Genomic DNA, 19,419 nt, shown 5'->3' with positions numbered 1-19,419 from the left:
ACAAATATCCTTAAATTGGCAGATTTTCAGGATTTCATCCATTAAACTATCCTGCTCACCCTATTAGAAAGTTCTTTAATGTATTTAAATATGCCCTCGGACTTAGCAAACAGCAGTGGTTTCAATTTATTTTAGTTCTGTCATTCTAAGCTAAGATGATCTCTTGAGATTTTACAACATTGGGCTAATATTATAATGTGGATGTCACAAGCCATATAACGCTTATGAATGGAGTATATACATATTTATGAGTAGATGTCAATGGCAGTCTTTATTGCTTTTTGTAATAAGACCATATTACTCCTTGGCAACCTGAAAATGAGCTTAGCTACTAACTCTTAAGATCAGGTTGCTGTTATATTAAATCTAAATATACAGTATATCCACATTCATATATTCATCAGACATTTACCTGCATTATCCATCAGTGGTCAATAGACAGTGTACACTAGAAAAATCTGATTTTTGCTGTAAGTGGCAACAGCTGATCGGTGGGGGTTCTGGGTATGGGACCCCAACTGATCTGATATTGATGACCTTTCCTAAGAATAGCAAAAAACATAGGTTGTCCACAGCACTCTCGTGACAACAGGAATGATAAAATCAATAAACCACTATGAAATCCATTTGATAAAAATATCTGCACAACATAGAACAATGACAGCGCACACCAGGGAGTTGAAAAAGTACAAAAATGTTTTTTGATTTTTGCCACCCAAGAATAAGCCATCAGTATCCAAGTAGTGGACAACCTCTTTAGGATGTGATATCTAAGTGGTCATCAACATAATTGTAGTAGAAAACCATTTTAGGCAACATCTTTAAGACACTTCTAGATATCCATTATTGTATATTCATTTTATCCATGTTTTTAGATTGCAAATCCCCTCTTCTGGTCAGTTGGAGGGAGTTTGCAGTACTCCTATGACAGGTATGTGTCACGACGCGGACTAGGAAAGGTTCAGCGTGAAGCCAAACACACAACTTAACAGGGTAACACCATGACAAACAAGGGGTCAAGAGGTACACCAGGGACACTTTAACGATGGTGAGCCCTAGTGCTAGTGAGAGGGAAGATGGACACCTCCTCCACTTACCTGCTGCTGTAGCCTACACTTCTAGCCAGTCCCTATACAGGTTCCTCACCTGTCGCCGAGCAGGAACCTGAATCTCTGAGTGACCCATTCGATAGTCCTGGCTAGTGAGTGGGCAGATAAGGGACGCTATCCCCACCGCTGCACTAAAACAACACACTAGGGAAGGAAGACAGACAAGGGGAAACACAATGATGAACTGCTACAGTCAGCACCAAGACTGCAGCCACCACAGCAACTTCAACAGAGGGTTACAGCAGCTCCTTCCACCTCCTGGCCCAGCATCCAAATGACAAAGAGAATAACTAGCACTCTCTGCTGGTAGCATAGGGTATATACAGTAAAGGGACAGGGAGTAGTCCAAACTGGAAACACCTGACAAGGATTCAGAAGCTGCTGAAAAGCAATCTGACATTAACCCTATGACTGCCAAAAGAAAGGAAAACACGTTTAAAAATTGAGAGTCAAAAATAGAAAAGACTCTCAAGTCTTGGATCTGTCACAAGTCTCATATAGCAGAAAGATTACCGTGACAGTATGTTTCTATACAGGCGCAGTGACTCTTCTTCATAATTTGGAATTATCTCTATAACCATAGTTTCTTAAGGATTTTTTCTGGTCATTTATTTTGTCTGATGGTAATTGAGTAGAGTGGAGAAATGTACTGTATGATAATAGCATTTACACAGTTTTAGGCAAACACCCTATGAAGAACCACTGTCAGAGTGTTATCTGGCTATACTTACATAGCTAAATGCACCTGATTTCTGACATAATCTGAGAACTACATTCAATATGGAGCCAATTCATCATTTGAGCGTTTTCTAAGTCACTTTCCTTTTTTTTCTTATGATATTAGTTTCTGTTTTGGTGCCAAATTGATCAAAATCGTGCACGTAATTCATGAATTGGTGTAAAGTAAAAATAAATGAGCGCTCTTCCTGTCTTGAAATGTTTTTGCGACTTTTGGTACTAAAAGTCACAAAACTGCAAAAAAATGCTGGTGCACTCAAAAATATGTTAGGGGGGGCTGGGTTGAAAATGCGCTAAATTTTACAACTTTCTAAAAATTGCAATTGATGAATCAAGCAAAAACATTTGGAAATCCTAGACCCCATCCCCAAAGTAGAAAAAAAAACAGGTGAGCACATATAAATTAGACTTTAAAGCACACCAATCACCAGGATTTTCCTATATAACATAAAGCCAGTGCTATACCGGCACTATCAGGCTAATTCTACAGATACCTTTTTTGTCAGATTGGATGTATAGGTTTTGAAATACAAGCAAGTAAAGTTTGTGAAATTAACAGTTTTTTGAATGACAGATAATAGCAGGGGTAGGTATTCATAGAGATTACCACCCCCCCTGCCTGTTGTTCATTCCCCTATCTATTATTTATGCTAATTCTACTATAGAAGCGTTTGAGTAAGTGGCTAGAAGGACCTGTGCTGATGTCATACCCACATGACCATGAAAAAAATAAGCAGATAAAATAATGAATCGGGAGCAAACGAAAGAAAATCGCAATACATACAAAACTAAACAAACAGGCACAAAGGCAATGATGAATTGGGAACCATTTCCAATTCACTTAACAAAGAGTGGTCTAAGAATATGGCTATGGCTCACTGGAAAAAGACATGGTCTGAATGCTACACTATCCAACAAAATTTAGCCTCAAAGTAAGTCAATTAATTCATTCTCCAAATTCATCAGACCGCATAATGCCTGCTTTACACGAGTCGATCTATCGTGCGATCGCATGAGCGATCGTACCCGCCACCGCCGTTTTTGCGCCACGGGCAAATCGCTGCTAGTGGCGCACAAACTCATTTAACCCCCATCACACGCACTTACCTTCCGGACGACCTTGCTGTGGGTGACGAATGTCCACTTCCTGAAGTGGGAGAGACGTTCGGCGTCACAGCGATGTCACACGGCAGCCGGCTAATAGAAGCGGAGGGGCGGAGATGAGCGGGATGTAAACATCCCGCCCACCTCCTTCCTTACACATAGCCGGCGGGTGCCGCGGGATGCAGGTAAGCTATGTTCATCGTTCCCGTGGTGTCACACGGAGCAACGTGTGATGCCACGGAAACGATGAACAACAGGCGCCATTTTTATTAAACAATTTTATGAAACCTAGCGACGAGTACACGACTCACGATTTGTGAGCGATACTGCGTCACTAGGAGGTGTCACACATCGTGTACGATGCCGGATGTGCATCACGAAAACCATGACCACGACGATGCATCGCACGATCGGTCGTCTCGTGTAAAGCCCGCATTAGCCACTGGTCAGTTTTGTACATCTTCAGACTGTCTAGGCTAAGTTTATGTTGTCTAAAAGTAAAGGACAGGATTAATCAATCTGCCCCAATGTGACTATTGAGCTTGTTTATTGATAGACACATTTTTAACAACTTTAGCTGAGCTCCGACAACGCCCTGGAAGAGTTCAACAACGTTTAAACATCAGACTGTTTCTCTACCATACTTCCTCCGTTTCTCCTCTGATTTGCATCCATTTTACATTCATTTTTAGAATCTGAATGAGGTAAACAAAACTTTTTAAATTGATGTAGCAATGGATTAAATAACACCGGATGAAACACAAATGTGAAATGGATGTCTGCTGTCTTTCATCTGTTTTTGATGCATCTTGGTAGAGTTGAATGGCTGATCCACGAGAAGGCTGCTTCAGACATCCATGAAAAATCTGTCTGAGCGATGCACAGACTGACTGTGACTCAACAAGCCTGAGCGCCACAGTGTCATAGACATATTTGAAGCTGTCACGATTTGGTAAGGAGACCTGCGGCCAGTCTGTGCAACTACTCTATTTAGTAATCAGAGGCTTGTGGAAGGTTTACATTTAGTTTTTTACACTTTTTTTAACATCGGTATCTTCTAGCTACACTAAAGGGTACTTTACACATTGCGATATCGGTACCGATATCGTTAGCAAGCGTACCCGCCCCCGTCGGTTGTGCGACACGGGCAAATCGCTGCCCGTGGCGCACAACATTGCTAACACCCATCACACGGACTTACCTTCCCTGCAATGTTGCTCTGACCGGCGATGCGCCTCCTTTCTAAGGGGGCGGTTCGTGCGGCGTCACAGCGACCTTCACACGGCAGCCGTCCAATAGAAGAGGAGGGGTGAAGATGAGCGGGTGGAATATCCCGCCCACCTCCTTCTGTGATGCCCTGGGCAAGCCAGGGGTCACAGGTCATAACACCACACGCACCCCACATTCCCTGCAGGAACACCAAGGTCAAAACTTAAATCCTTGTTGCCTTCCTCCAGGGGCTGGTGTCCACACCAGGGGGTGGGCCAGGCGGTTGGCTCCGCCTGCCGAGGAGTTCACAGCCCTGGAGGCGGGAGAACCAGGCAGTCTAGTGTTAGAGTTCAAAGAGTGAGGAGTAAACAGTGAAGAAGAAGGAAGAAAGTGAGAGTAGTGACAGAGAAAAGTGACAGCAAGAAGCCTGAAGTTAGTCCGGGTGTGTGCCCCGGACTGAGACAGCAAGGTTGGCAGACGGCGGTGATCGTCTGCAGGAGAGACTGCTCGGAGGTTGCCGAAAGGACCGTGGGCGGGTGGTGACCCGGCGGTACCAGAGCGGTATACAAAGAACAGTCAGCACCAGGGCAGGGGCCTTTCGGATCCCGGCAAGGCTAGGAGTCGCCATAATTTGCCAGTGAAGGGGACCACTGGGTCTCCCAACAAACAAGTCCCGATTGAAGGCAACAGTCCGACCGTTAAGGGGAGACACCGCCACCGCCAAGGCACCAGTTTCCCAGGGCCAGCGCCTGCGGGCAAGAAAGGGGCTCCTCCGGGTCATATCCAGGTCGGGGAGCGGGTTACCGGTGGGAACCCATCGCTACCAAAGAACCGTACTTAGGTGCAGGAAAGTGACCGTCACCGCTAACTGCAGGGAACATCAGTACCGTAGCCGTCCAAGGGACCCGTCCAACCAGCCGTTTGTTTACCGAGAACTGTGTCGTGTTTACTGGCTAAGTGAGTACCTCCGTGCCGTGCGGCACAGTGCTGCCCCTGCGTCCCTGCACCTCCACAGGCCCCATAACCCGCCTGTCCACCATCCCAACCCCATCACCGGGCCCCGGGACAATCAACCCCCTACCCACGGAGGGGCAAAGCAACAACTGGCTGCTCCATACCACCACTCCCGGGATTCCCATACATAGCAGCGGTGGTGTCCCTACAATCACCACAACCGTGGGTGGCATCACGGACAATAAACTATCCCAAAAACCAAACCCCTTTCACTCACGGGCGAGGAGCACCGCTCGAGTCCCCGGGATCCGGCCCATCGCTCGAGCCACCAAGCAGCAGCAGGCCGCAACCGCAGTGGCAGCCGGACCCGAGCAGTGGGAGAGCGCAGCGTCCCCTCCTCCGCCTGCGACAACTTGGCGTCACGAACAGGATCTTACCGCTCTGCCGTCTGGTAGAGGTGCGCCTTGTGACTGCCGGAGGTGTCCGGCCGGAAAAATTCAGAAGCCATCTTTGGCGCGAAAAGTTCCCGCTCGAGCGTCTTCTCGAGTAGCAGAGGCGCGAAGGCCAATACCCCGCCCCGATAGAGGAGGGGCCGGAAAGAAGCTAAGGGGGGACGAAATGGCGACTGAATGCATGTGAGGTGGCTACAAAAGCAGGGACGCCAGGACCCTGTGGCCATCTTGTTGCTAGTTCCTGGAAAGCACGACTGCCGAGATGTCCGCTCCAGCTAATAACAGTGAAACCCCCGCGCCCGGCACGGTGATGTGGTTGAGGGACCGGACCGTCCCACTGAGTAATCGTCTGCAGGCCCACATGCAACTCCTCCTGGAGGAGTGGGAGACCGACATGGCGGACGTGGTGGCTGCTATGTGGAGACGCGAGGTGGAAGAGGATTTGTAGGAGCGGGTAAGAGACCCACGCCCCTGTATTCCTGACGGATCGGCCATTGGAGCTGAGGGGCCCGGCCGACTTCCGCTCACCCTGCCTCTCTCCCCGCTACTCGTGATAGCTGCTGCCGCTCCGCCATTAGGCCCGCTACCTGTCCAACCGGTAGCGATACCCTGCCAAGCCGCCCCGGCGGGCCAGCCGGCTGCAGACGTCCAGGACGTCCATGAAGTGTACCAGGGGGAACCGCTAGGACCGCGGCCCCTTAACAGAATGGTGCCAGAAGTCCCGGCAGTGACTGTGCCAGACCCCGAGCCCGGGACCGTGGCCTGGATGAAGGCCCGGGTGATTCAGTTCCACCAGCGTCAGCAGGATCAGATCTTCCGGATGATGGAGCAGTGGGCCAACGAGGTGGAGATGCTGATTACAACTGCCCCGATGTACGGAGGGGGAATGGATGTAACAGAGTCGACTGGTGACCCACGTCCCTATGTCCTACCAGGACCGGCCGCTGCGGCTGAGGGGCCCGGCCTAGTCGCGGCCTATGCATCACCCTTGCCGTTACTTATGGGGCGCCTCAGTGTAAGCTCGCCTAATCTGCTGCTCCGTGCTACCGCAGAAGGGTCTGAAGTGCTGGATGCTGGAGGCCGGGAGGCTGCGGCAGCTGGCGGTAACCCACCTGACGCAGGAACAAGAGATGATGACTCCGGCCCCAGCCCCGGGTTCGCTGCTGAGTTTGAAGAGGCAAGTGAGCGTTCCTGCTATGTAGGAGACCCAGTGGTTTTTCATACCCCGCGTACCGGTGGAAATGGGTACCGGGTACCCCTGTCACAGCAGGCATGTCAGTGCATGTTTGATATGCTGGTGGAGGGGGACGGATCCGCCATAGATGAGGACTCTGAGTGATGGCAGCGGAGCACCGTTGCACCGTCCCCGTTGGGACCAGAAAGTCTGTTTGTTTGAAAAGTTTTGCAAATGATGAAAAAGATTAACCGAAGTTAACCTGATTGTCTACCGTGATTGGAAAACCGGCCGTTGCCGGCACCGTTGTCCCTGTGGGGACCGATTGAAGTTGTTTGCATAAGGAACTGCTTATGGACAAGCCCGTGAACTTGCAGGGCAACCACAGACGTTAGTGGCTTGTAAATAAGTTGTGTTACCGTTACCGTTTCCGCAATTGCCGCCTCCGGAGAGGCAGGTTGGAGGGAGGGCCCGCAGTAGAGCCGGCTGGGGCCCAGCCACCACAGGAACCGGTCGCTACCCTCTGGAGGGGAAGGACAGATCCCGCTCGGGTAACTTGGTGCAGGACTGGGGTCAAGGGGTGCTGCCTGTTTTCTAGGGGCAGCATCAGGGCCAGGTTGCTTGGGTGGGAGAGAGCGGAGACCGTAACTGTTAACCGTTAAAACCGTAACGTTTAGGAAATGTGCCTCCCGATGTGGGATGATGTTTTTCTACTTGTATATATGTTACCGTTTTTTATCTTTTTCAGAAAAACAAAAAGGAAAATAAAACCGGTGTTGGACGGGCAGCCCGAGGACGGTCTGCGTTTTGCTAAGGGGGAATGTGACGCCCTGGGCAAGCCAGGGGTCACAGGTCATAACACCACACGCACCCCACATTCCCTGCAGGAACACCAAGGTCAAAACTTAAATCCTTGTTGCCTTCCTCTAGGGGCTGGTGTCCACACCAGGGGGTGGGCCAGGCGGTTGGCTCCGCCTGCCGAGGAGTTCACAGCCCTGGAGGCGGGAGAACCAGGCAGTCTAGTGTTAGAGTTCAAAGAGTGAGGAGTAAACAGTGAAGAAGAAGGAAGAAAGTGAGAGTAGTGACAGAGAAAAGTGACAGCAAGAAGCCTGAAGTTAGTCCGGGTGTGTGCCCCGGACTGAGACAGCAAGGTTGGCAGACGGCGGTGATCGTCTGCAGGAGAGACTGCTCGGAGGTTGCCGAAAGGACCGTGGGCGGGTGGTGACCCGGCGGTACCGGAGCGGTATACAAAGAATAGTCAGCACCAGGGCAGGGGCCTTTCGGATCCCGGCAAGGCTAGGAGTCCCCATAATTTGCCAAATCCGTCAGTGAAGGGGACCACTGGGTCTCCCAACAAACAAGTCCCGATTGAAGACAACAGTCCGACCGTTAAGGGGAGACACCGCCACCGCCAAGGCACCAGTTTCCCAGGGCCAGCGCCTGCGGGCAAGAAAGGGGCTCCTCCGGGTCATATCCAGGTCGGGGAGCGGGTTACCGGTGGGAACCCATCGCTACCAAAGAACCGTACTTAGGTGCAGGAAAGTGACCGTCACCGCTAACTGCAGGGAACATCAGCACCGTAGCCGTCCGAGGGACCCGTCCAACCAGCCGTTTGTTTACTGAGAACTGTGTCGTGTTTACTGGCTGAGTGAGTACCTCCGTGCCGTGCGGCACAGCACTGCCCCTGCGTCCCTGCACCTCCACAGGCCCCATAACCCGCCTGTCCACCATCCCAACCCTTTCACCGGGCCCCGGGACAATCAACCCCCTACCCACGAAGGGGCAAAGCAACAACTGGCTGCTCCATACCACCACTCCCGGGATTCCCATACAGAGCAGTGGTGGTGTCCCTACAATCACCACAACCGTGGGTGGCGTCACGGACAATAAACTATCCCAAAAACCAAACCCCTTTCACTCACGGGCGAGGAGCGCCGCTCGAGTCCCCGGGATCCGGCCCATCGCTCGAGCCACCGAGCAGCAGCAGGCCGCAGCCGCAGCGGCAGCCGGACCCGAGCAGTGGGAGAGCGCAGCGTCCCCTCCTCCGCCTGCGACACTTCCTACCTCATTGCCGGTGGACGCAGGTAAGGAGATGTTCGTCATTTCTGCAGTGTCACACATAGCGATGTGTGCTGCCGCAAGAAAGATGAACAACATCGTACCTGCAGCAGCAGCGATATTAAGGAAATGAACAACGTGTCAACGAACGTTTTTGCTCTCGTTGATCGTCGCTCATTGGTGTCACACGCTGCGATGTCGCTAACGACGCCGGATGTGCGTCACTAACGACATGACACCGACGATATATAGTTAACGATGTTGCAGCGTGTAAAGCACCCTTTAGGTTATGTGCACACAATCAGGACTCACTGTGTCCTAGACATAATGAGTCCTGACCAGTGGGGCCGTGCGTCTCCTCCGCAGGAGAACTCAGCTGCTCATACCCATGATCAGGGTTCAGTGCGCTGCGGTCTCTCACTTGTGTTCTCCCTATGGAGGATGCATGTGATTCCGTAGCAAACAATTGACATGCTGCGGTCTGGAAAAACGCACAGCAGGTCAGTGTTTGCTGCGGAAAAAACAAACACAGTGGGCACAGGATTTCTAGAAATCCCATCCACTATGCTTGTACTGTACAGTGCACCATTTTGGACGCACACTACATCCAAAACACTGCAAACACTGATAGTGGCTGTGCACCCTTAAGGTTATTAAAAACACAAAACACAATCAGAAAAGCACATTGTTACAAAACCCTGTTAAAAACCATGCTGCACATTACAAAGTTGACATTTTTTTTAGTGCAGTGAAAACATGATCACCATTAGTGATGAGTGAGCAGTACCATGCTCAGGTACTCGGTACTCGTTATGAGCAGCTTGACACTCATGTAGCACCCCTGAGACCCTCAGGGCACTACAGGGAACTGCATCCTCTTGGGGATGCAGGACCTACCCCCTGGGACCTGGAGTACCACTGCCGATTCCACCAAAACACAATCTAAATCCTAGTTCTCCTCTCCACACTGGGCATAGAGGACCACGTAAGGGATGGTCACCATGGGAACGAATCCCTGGGTATAGCCAGCCTGGTGGGATGGGTCAGTCAGTCAGAGGGTAGCCTAGAGTCGGGAGCACACAGAAGAGGTGTGCAGACGTGCCTGAGCTGGGTCCGTGTAACGTTGACCCCGGGGCACAGGAGAGAGGTCACCAGGATGGGTACCGAGATACCGCTGGGACCGGAGCACGCACGGGGCACAGGGCCCTAGGTCAAGTGCAAGTTTTAGACTGTTTGGCAAATATCTGCCCGGTGAGGACACCTTCAAAGACTTCACCGAACCAAATAATACGGGGTCATCAGCAGTAAACTAGGATCGGGGTTCGGACACCTACCTCCCCACAGGGTCCGCACTGCCCGCCGTATGGAGAAGGAGACTGTACCCTAAAAGGGACAGTCGGGGTCCCCAAACGCTCCACGCTACAGGGACTCAATCTACAGAGAGTGTCGGGGACAGAGCAACCTGGGTCACTACATTGGCACTGGTCCTCCAAGGGACCTAAACCAGCAACCCCTGGGTCCACAGTGAGTAGAGACTGTTAAAGACAACCTGTGTAGTCTCCATTATTGCCCCACTACTTCTCCCAGGCACAGCTCTACCTGCGGAGGGCCTACCATTACAGCTGCCACTACCACCAGCCCTGGGAGTACCCACATTCAGCAGCGGCGGTTCTCCATCTCTAACCGCAACCCGCAGCTTTGTCAACCAGGCCACTCTTACCTTGCCTGGTTGACAAACCTACAAGCGAAACGCGCGTCCCTCAGGCTTGGTGTGAATCCCCTCCACCTCTGGGTACTGGTATATATATATATGACTGTTATCTGACTTGTTATATATGTGCTGCAAAAATTCTTGTTTGATCCACTAGGATATGTATAGCACTTTATATGGGACAGTTTGCAATGTTTATGTAATCCCCATGCTTTTGTAGTAACAGTAACTGTATTGCACATGACACTTTATTCCCTGTATCCTTTGTGGACATGTATTTTCTTGCAGCAATAATGTGACTTAATTACCGTACCTATATACTGAATACCTGGATACCCTTTTTTTGACCCCTGTTTCCTACATGCATTTTAAGAGTGTCATAATATATATGGTATTTGCCAGTTAATAAAATAGTCATTGTTATCCCTTAAACTACAATTCTTTGTTTTTTGTTGAATTATGCCTGTGGTGGGTTATTTACCTATTTGTCTTACAATATGATACGTCCTGTTATAGTTATTTGGATCATTTTTTTGCTAAGAGAATAAAGTCACCTGAGGCTAATGGGAGAGTGGTTCACAGTCAGAAGGCATGACCTCATAATCTACACAAAAAGACTGACGGCACTCCCGAATATGCAGTGTGAACAGGTGCATAAGTGAACATGACATACAATGACAAATAAAGACTGTTGCACTAATGCTAAAGCATGCAAACCATGAATGGAAGAATATAGCTATACATTACTGCTAAAAAAGGAAATCTAAGAAAATATTGAGACATTTAGCATACAATATTGGCCATTTCTATATCTGCCCAGTAGCCACGTGAAGGTGTATCTCATATACTGGGAACCTACTCTGAACGGAAGCCTCTCTCTGGGTTTAAAATCCTCCTGTGTATGGCAAGTAGGGACCTGCTACTAGAGAATAAAGTCACCTGAGGCTAATGGGAGAGTGGTGCAGAGTCAGAAGGCATGACCCCATAATCTACACAAAAAAACTGACTGCACTCCCGAATATGCAGTGTGAACAGGTGCATTACTGAACATGACATACAATGACATGAAATACAAGTGGCATTATTACAGTGGCTTGGATCTGTATGACTGACTCTAATACAAGCAACTGTCTAGTGAATACTCTAATAAAACTGCCCTGAACAGTACTTTAACTATAGTGATATTAATCCTGAGCCTTTGCTATTCACCAGCTCAGCTGCCTTCTTACCTTATATCTCACTTGGTGACCATTTATCTGTGGGATCACTAGGTACCAGTTTTTGCTTCCCCATTGATTTCTCTGTTCACGGTAGAATTGCATAACGGCCACAGAAAGGAATTATTAGGGTTGTCAAAAGAACCAGGATGAATCCATTCATTGTCAGTGACTGTTACATTTGTTCCATGCAGACAAGGTTGGACTTCTCAGGGTGAGATCTTTGCTTCTAAGAAGGACTGGAACTTGTATTTCAAAGCAGTCTGAAGAAAAGCTATCCAGAAAAACGACTGCAAGCGCATAAAGAGAGTAGAGTACAATAATCCAAGGTGGACTCACACAATTCTATCCATCAAGTGGTCATTGGTATTTTTGTAATGATTTTATTATATAAGATTAAAAAAAATCTACTTAACTCTGTCTTAACCCTTTAAATACCTGCTGTTTGTTTCTTCATCTTTACATTCCAAAAGGTATAGTTTTTTTTTTTACTTTACTGTGTAATTTGAGGACTTTTTTCTTACAGCAAAAGTTGTATTTTTCAGAAGCATCGTTTTAAAGTACACGTATGTTATTAATAAATATTATTATTATATAGGTGTGGGGTGCAAAAATTTCAACTTAGTGTTTTTGTGGGACTTTTTTCTACTGTTTGCAATGCAGCTTGTTTTTCGTATTACTATAAATGCAACAATTCCACATAATTTTTTTTTAATGTTACATCGGCCCAATAAAAAAAAACATGTTTGGTGGAAATAAATATATTTTGTCGATGCTGCATTCCCTGCACCATAATATTCTTTTTTCTGTCAGTCAAGCCTTATAAGGGTTCAGGGATGACTTAAAGGGAACCAAACATCAGGATTTTGGTACATAAGGTGCAGCCAGTGCAGTACTGGCACTATCAGGCACAGGCTGTACATACCATTAGTGGACCGCTCGGATGTTTAGGTTTTGAAATCTAAGTTTATGAAGTTTAAAAATTCATCATCTTTTTGACTGACAGTTGCACCTCTGCTGATAATATCCAGGCGGGTTATGCACATGGATTAGTGTGTCCCCCCCCTGCCGCCTGTTCCTCCCTCTCTCGCTCTTTGCAAATTATTCTATTCAGTAACACGGCGTCGGAGTTGGCACCTGCGCATAGCGCTTATTTCCGGCGCCATGTTTCTGAAGCCCGCATTACCCAGTCTTGTGCTTGAGAGGTCGGCGCATGCGCCCTCCCTTCTTCAGATCTCGTTGTGACCGCGGGAGCGCGCGCGGTCACAACAGGACTGGAGAACAGCTGATCTTACCGATTAGCTGCAGGAGACGATATCGTGCCACCACAGGACACCGAGCCAGCACAGCAGCCTGCCAGCGATCGGTAAGATCAGCTGTTCTCCAGTCCTGTTGTGACCTCGTGCACTCCCACGGTCCCAACAAGATCTGAAGAAGTGAAGGCGCATGCGCCGCCCTCTCAGGCACAAGACTGGGTAATGTGGGCTTCAGAAACATGGTGCCGGAGATAAGCGCTATGTGCAGGCGCCAACTCCGACGCCGTGTTACTGAATAGAAAAATTTGCATAGAGGCAGAGAGAGGAAGGAACAGGCGGCGGGGAGAGTGGGAATCCATGTGCATAACCCGCCTGGATATTATCAGCAGTGCTGCAACTGTCAGTCAAAAAGATGACGAATTTTTAAACTTCACAAACTTCATCCGAGCTGCACCCTGGTATGTACAGCTTGTGCCTGATAGTGCCAGTACTGTACTGGCTGCACCTAATATACCAAAATCCTGATGTTTGGTTCCCTTTAAGTCATCCCTGAACCCTTATAAGGCTTGACTGACAGAAAAAAGAATATTATGGTGCAGGGAATGCAGCATCGACAAAATATATTTATTTCCACCAAACATGTTTTTTTTATTGGGCCAATGTAAGGGTAAAAGTCACTTGCAACCTCTCATTTAGTTTTTTTTTGGGGGGGGAGGGGCCTGAAAATATTAATATAATACATATAATTAAAATGTAAATATATTTTTCTGCCATACTCCATTCAGTATGAATAATAACTTACATTTATTTTACTTGCTTTGATTGTCAATAAAAAATGGTTACTTTCTTACATAAAAAATATTAATGAAAAGGTGTTATTGGAGGGTTGTGGGGGGGGATTTTTTTTTTCCCTCAAATGAAAAAACTTATTTTTGCTTACATAATGCTTTCAAATACAAAATCCTCCAAGTGTTCATGTTAAATCCTATACATACGTGCAAATAAAACACATGGGAAAAACCGGTACCGGTGTCAGTGTTTTCCATTAGTGTGCCATCGATGTGTCGTCAGTGTACCATCAGTATTTTTCCTCTATGGATAAAGAAAAAATTAAATTTTAAAGCTTCTCCTATACTTTGCTATGTATTGTACATGTTTTTCATAGACTTGTATTGGCCCTTGTCTGTGCTGGTGGCAAAATAACCGACATGTGAAGATTGTCATTGGTTATAATGTGTACATGTGGAATTTGTGAAAAAACGGATGCCACACGTACCAGACACACGGAATATCTGCCCATGTGTGTGGCATGGCCTTGTAGAAGGTGGTCGATTCGCTCCCGCTCCTACTGAGCAGTGTTTCCCCTATTGTACAGTGTTGTGATATAAATGTACTTAATGTTGAAGGTATATTAGTGCTGCAGCCAGTGATGTAGCAGAGCCGGTGCAGAGCAGTAGTCAGCACCATCTAGCGGCCGATAGGTTATAGTGTTTTACTGAATATCAAGTTAATTGCTATTGTGCATTTCAAAGTAATGTGTAATGTATGAGATAATAGGTATAATATGTGTTGGCCCAACGAGCTGTGTCAGGTGGGAGGCACAGTTTGGGGAGTCATGTCAAGCATAAATAGGAGTAATGGGTATTAATGATGTAGAATGTTATTGGTTAAGATTTAGTGTAACGTAGGGACCAAGAGTGCAGGAGGGGGTGTAAGTGGTAGATAGATGGTTTGTTAGTACAGCAGCAGACAGGAGGTGGCTGGCCTAGAGCTTATATAGCTGGTAACCTAGGAGACTTAGAGACAGAGGGAAGAACAGAGGATTAGTTAGGCAGACATGCCAGCAAGTGAGTGGAGTTCTGCAGAGTGGCTCCAGGAGTACGGACGGGGATGTAGCTCGGACCTGTCCAGGAACCTCAAGGAAACCTCCGCTGTGTCCAGAGCCTAAGGCTTGCCACGAGGATTGAGCTAGAAAGCGTCCCAGAATAGGTAGAACGTCAGAGTAGAACACCGCCTTTGGAACCTTATACTGGTCAGGAGCTAGAGAGCATCCGGGGTCATGTTTGGGACACGGTTGCCGCAAAGACAAGTAACGGGGAAGAATTACAGAGTAGTCTCGGCTGCTGCAGGGCTAATACCCAGTGTAAGTGCTAGAAGCGATAGTCCCCCAGAAAACAGCGGCAGCAGAATGTTACAGGCCTTGCCTGTCCCGATGAACCTGTACCAAGAATAAAGCCGTTCCTGTTGATTGTTTCATACGAAAGACTCTAAAGGGTGCGTTACACGCTACCACATCGCTAGCAATAGCTAGCGATGTCGTGCGCGATAGCACCCGCCCCCGTCGTACGTGCGATATGTGGTGATCGCTGCCGTAGCGAACATTATCGCTACGGCAGCGTCACACGCACATACCTTGTCAGCGACGTTGCTGTGCCCACCGAACAATCCTTCCTTCAAGGGGGAGGTGCGTTTGGCGTCATAGCGACGTCACTGCGGCGTTACTAAGCGGCCGCCCAATAGCAGAGGAGGGGCGGAGATGAGTGGGCTGAACATCCCGCCCACCTCCTTCCTTCCACATTGCCGGTGGACGCAAGTAAGGAGATGTTCGTCGCTCCTGCGGTGTCACACATAGCGATGTGTGATGCTGCAGGAACGAGGAACAACATCGCTACTGACCTGACGATTTTTTGTAATTAAACGACCTCTCCAAAACAAATGATTTTTGTTTATTTTGCGATCGTTTAAGGTCGCTCCAGCCTGTCACACGCTGCGACATCACTAACAACGTCGGATGTGCGTCCCAAACACCATGACCCCGATATATTGTTAGCGATGTCGCAGCGTGTAAAGCCCCCTTATGTGTCATGTGTGGCCCTGCTACGTCCAGGACGGGCATCGGCAGCAGATCATGGAGGTGACTCTGAAGGTTGCAGTAAGTGCTACACACCCCAGCCGGAGCAGGTCGCAGAGACATACAGTGCCTTGCAAAAGTATGCGGCCCCCTTGAATTTTTCAACCTTTTCCCACATTTCAGGCTTCAAACATAAAGATAAAAATTTTAATGTTATGGTGAAGAATCAACCACAAGTGGGACCCAATTGTGAAGTTGAACGAAATTTATTGCTTATATTACATTTTTGTAAAAAATAAAAAACTGAAAATTGAGGCGAGCAATATAATTCGGCCCCTTTAAGTTAATACTTTGTAGCGCCACCTTTTGAGCACCTTCTTCCACATGTTTGGTGTGTCTCCCAGGTGGCTTGTGGCAAACTTCTTGCCACTCTTCCATAAAGCCAGATTTGTGCAGTGTACGACTGATTGTTTTCCTATGGACAGATTCTCCCATCTCAGCTGTAGATCTCTGCAGTTCATCCAGAGTGATCATGGGCCTCTTGGCTGCATCTCTGATCAGTCTTCTCCTTGTTTGAGATGAATTGAAAGTTTGGATGGACAGCCGGGTCTTGAAAGATTTGCAGTGGTATGATACTCCTTCCTTTTCAATATGATTGTGACGTCGTGGCGCCGCCAGGTGGTCACAGATAAACATACACCCCACACAACACCATCCCACACCAGGTTCCATCAGCCATAAAATCCTAGCCACCCCCCTCAGGGTAGGAAAGACACACCAGTGGGCGGGACTAGGCGGATTGGGAGCGCCCACCTAGGGGTCTTGAGGAACCGGAGGAGGGAAACAGTGAGTTAAGTGAAGTTCTAGTTGGAGTCAAAGTCAAGTGGAGGTTGGGGTGGAGTTCAAGTGGCAGCGTAAGTTGAAGGCTGAGCCTAGTGAAGGGTAGCCAGGGTAGTGGCCCTGGTCTACTAGCTAGGTGGCAAGCAGTGGACCGTGTCCAAAGGCGACGGGAGTCCGGTCGCGGGAAATCCAGAGTGGACCGGGACAGGGTTGGAGCCCGCCGCTACCGACATCGGAGATCCGGTCCGGAAACCGTGCACAGGTGGGGTACCTGGACCCTAGTTAGAAGACGGTTGCAAGCCCCTTCTCTAATTAACCAGGCAGGGAGCAAGGTTCCAGACGTTGTTCCAGAGTGTTAGCCCAGATAGAGTGAAACTGCAGCCCACCGCGGGGGATAGGGTATCCGCAACAACCCACTGAGATCCCAAGGGTCAGTTTTCGCGGGCACATCTCCCAACCAAAACCAAACCGGGAGTGGACTTCCCCATTCCATATGAGGTCGTCTAAAATAGAAGGAAAATACAGAGTGACGGAGGAAGGGACATTGGTACACCAGCCGGGTGTGGGAACTATATACACCCTGAAGCGGCAGCCGGCCACTGACACCTTGGTTTACCAGCAGACTCGTGTGCATTTATTCAATCGTGAGTACACCAACACCCTCCGGTCCGGCCCGGTGCATCACCACTAACAGCCATCACCTCCCGTGTTCTGGACACTGAGCCCCGGGGCATCCACCCCTACCCATGGAGGGGATAACATCCAGCTGCCATTCCATTGCCCCCGGGTGCTCCCCAACAGCAGCAGTGGTACTCCACCTTACCACACACCGTGGGTGGCTTCATGAAGTATCTACAACCATCCCCTGTACATATTACGCCCCTTTTGATTTGAGTGTCCGCACGACCCCCGGGTCCGTAGACCCCTCGACCCACTGCGGATCCGGATCCGAGCAGCCCGACTGCTGACGTGGGGGCAGCACATGATCGCTTGCACAGTGCTCTTTGGGATGTTTAAAGTTTTGGAAATCTTTTTGCAACCAAATCCGGCTTTAAACTTCTCCACAACAGTATCACGGACCTGCCTGTTGTGTTCCTTGGTCTTCATGAGGTTCTCTGTGCTTTAAACAGAACTCTGAGACTATCACAGAGCAGGTGCATTTATATGGAGACTTGATTACACACGGGTGGCTTATATTTATCATCATCAGTCATTTAGGACAACATTGGATCATTCAGAGATCCTCAATGAACTTCTGGAGTGAGTTTGCTGCACTGAAAGTAAAGGGGCCGAATAATATTGCACGCCCCAATTTTCAGTTTTTTATTTTTTTTCAAAAATTTAAAATAAGCAATAAATATTGTTCACCTTCAATTGTGTCCCACTTGTTGTTGTTGATTCTTCACCATAAAATTATTTTTTTTTATCTTTATGTTTGAAGCCTGAAATGTGGGAAAAGGTTGAAAAATTCAGGGGAGCCAAATAATTTTGCAAGGCACTGTAGCTTTAATGGAGCAGGGGTGCGGAGGACCCTCGACCTGGAGGTGGCCCCCCCCCCCTTCAGACTAATAGTTAAATATCAATGGAAAACCGGTGGACATTTGTTAAACCACCAGCTACCATGATAACTATGGCGTCAAGGAAGCCCTTTTGTGATTGCTATCTAAGAGGTAAAATTATCGCGACAGGAAAAATATACACTTTTTTCATGAGTGTACTGACAACACACGAGAGATCATAATGACAAAAATATGTCATGGTGCGGGAATAGACAAAAATTCTTGACCATAACTGGGGTGGCCGGGGCCCACCAGTAGCATTGGCTCTGGCGCCCCACTGATCAATAACATATAAATATTACAATCACAAATTTACCTGGGTTTCTATATAATAATATACTGAGTAGTTTGTAAAATGAGTGATGAGATGCTTCCTTTGTATATAGTGAAATCAGTGTATTGTGCCAATTACTGATCATGTTTGTGGGTAAGTGACTTACTACTGCAAAGGGGCCCACCGGAGGATTCTCCTGCTTACCCATGGGCCAGTCCGAGTCTGTTCATGACATATATTGTACATGGGTTTTACAGAAACCAAGGACCAAGCTCTTGTTCACATTCAGCAAATTTTGACGTAGAATAAAATGCCACATTTTTCAGTACCAACCATTTCTGAAATATCATGCACATACTACTTTTTTTCCTTGTGGATTTTAGCCATCATAACTTTTTTTTAACTGCAGAATGTCAATTCTTTCAGCATTTTTGCAGCGCTTTTTCACTTTTTTAAATGATTTGGGGAAAAAAACACAAGTAACAACATAACAAAAATGCGTAAAAAATGTGAGTATTTTACGCAGCGTTTTTATCCTGGTAACACTATGGCACCCGATTCATAACGGCCAGCTATTTTCTCACCGGTGCATGGTGAAGTCAGACATTCCTGATTTCTGAAGGGGCGCACTTCTTCATGAATTTGGAGCGTCTGATGAGTTTCATGTGCCTATGTGTGCCACATAAGGAATCTTACACCAGTCCTTGACTAGAACGAGATTTTGGAGTACAGAAGGACACATCTCATCATGAACTAGATTAGACGTTGCATCACATCCCCGCCGTGCCCCAGTTCCACCCATTCAGATGTAGGTTTTAGAAACTGGAGTGAAAACGGCAAAAGTTGTAAAAAAAAGTGCGCAACTTTGAGTTCCTCTAAACTTTTGCTACCTTTCAAAGCAAATTAAGCAAGA

The sequence above is a fragment of the Anomaloglossus baeobatrachus genome, chromosome 2 (assembly GCF_048569485.1).
Source record: "Anomaloglossus baeobatrachus isolate aAnoBae1 chromosome 2, aAnoBae1.hap1, whole genome shotgun sequence".
In the NCBI taxonomy this organism is placed as follows: Eukaryota; Metazoa; Chordata; class Amphibia; order Anura; family Aromobatidae; genus Anomaloglossus; species Anomaloglossus baeobatrachus.
Note: the sequence above shows the minus strand (reverse complement) of the source record.